This window comes from Pyrus communis, chromosome 5 (genome assembly GCF_041283825.1).
Source record: "Pyrus communis isolate YQ-2024b chromosome 5, ASM4128382v1, whole genome shotgun sequence".
NCBI classification, from domain to species: Eukaryota; Viridiplantae; Streptophyta; class Magnoliopsida; order Rosales; family Rosaceae; genus Pyrus; species Pyrus communis.
Window position 1 is genome coordinate 25,266,092 of NC_142569.1, and position 1,650 is coordinate 25,267,741.

A 1,650-nucleotide genomic window follows, 5' to 3' on the forward strand; every position below is an offset into this window, starting at 1 on the left:
TGGGATATTGACTTGTACTTTCCTGAAGGTATCTAGATTGTCTTTTTCATTATCTTATTTCTTAGATTGCTTGAACCTACTAGGAAAAGGCACATTTGGTGGATTAGGGTTAGAAAGAATTGAATTTGAACCTACCTTACTTGAGTTGGACGACTTAGGGTCCTTAGGGGGCTACAGCAAGGGGTGTTCTACCCTTGTCGTGGCTTTGGCATCCTCCTCTTCCTCGAGCAATAGCTTTTCATCCTCTTTTTAACTTAATTTGGACATTTGTGGGTTGGTTCCAACCTCCTTGCCACTTCTTAACATGATAACCTTAGCGGTTTCAAAACCTCCCTTTGGATTTACAACGGTTGAACTAGGCAATTTGCCTTGTTCCCTAAATTATCCCATGAATTTCGCCATCTGCCCCATTTGATTCTTCAATTCGCCCATCTCCTTGGCATGGTTTTGTAAGTCCTGCGTCAAAGAAGTTAGTACTTGAAGAATTTTATCATTATCCAATGACGAACCTGAATTTGGTTGGGCAGATTGGGGTGGGAGTTGTGGTGGTGCGAATGGCCTTTGATAGAGTCCCAAAGGTGGCTATCTATATCCGCCTTGTTGATGAGTTTGTTGAGGTTCCCTCCACTTCATATTTGGATGATCTCTCCAGCCCGGATTGTAGGTGTTAGAGAATGGCTCATGCCTTGGTTAATTTTGGCTTTGATATCTTATGGCATTAGCACTTTCCCATCTTCCATTCTCTATTAATTGAGGACATTGATCAGTGGAATGTCCTTGCATAGTGCACACGCCACAAGCACTTGCTCCTTGTACTTTGGATCCATCAACAACCTGTGATAGAAGAACATAAAGATTAACCATTTGAGATTGAAGTTCGGAAACTGCACTTACCTCATTCACTTGGGATTTCCGTGGGGGGAGGGTCCCTTTGTCTAACTCCTTCGTATTGTTGTGCATTCAAGGCTCAATTGGCTATTAGGATCTTGGCAGCAACTGGGGTTTTGTCAACCAAAGCACCATCTGCCGAAGCATTTAGCATTTGTCTTTCAATTGGAAGAAGTCATTCGTAAAAATATTGAATTAGAAGCTCTTCCTTCATTTGATGTTGTGGACAAGATGCAACTAAAGTCTTGAAACGCTCATAATACGCTGGAAAGGATTTTCCTTAGCCTTGTTGCATTCCACTAATTCTTTTCCTCAAAAGAATGACTCTTGAAGTTGGGAAGAATTTCTCTAAAAATACTTTCTTCATACTTTCCTAAGAAGTAACGGCTCCAGGTGCTAATTCAAAGAGCCAATCCTTAGCCTTTTCCAAAAGAGAGAATGGAAAGGCTTTCATCTTCAGAATATTGCCATCCAAGTTTATTGGTGTCATGCTCGAACATATCACTTTGAATTCCTTCAAATGCTTTTTCAAATCTTCCATGGACAGCCCATGGTATTTAGGAATATGATGCAGCAAACTAAACTTCAATTCAAACTCATTGGTCTTGCCTTGAGCTGCCCTAGGGTATTGAATGAAAATAAGCACGGCATTGTCCAATCCCAAGGCTGAAAGTTCCTTGATTGTTCGATTATCCACAGCCATGTCCTGTTCTTCCTCCTCTCTTCTTCCAATTCGGATTTAGAGCTAGAACTAGGTGGGTT

At 41.3% G+C, this 1,650-nt stretch overlaps 1 pseudogene; it reads right to left on the minus strand.

Moving 5' to 3' along the window:
- Nucleotides 1-381: 381 nt before the first annotated feature.
- On the minus strand, nt 382-1,048 carry LOC148697021 (uncharacterized; annotated as a pseudogene).
- Between the last annotated feature and the right edge of the window lie 602 nt (nt 1,049-1,650).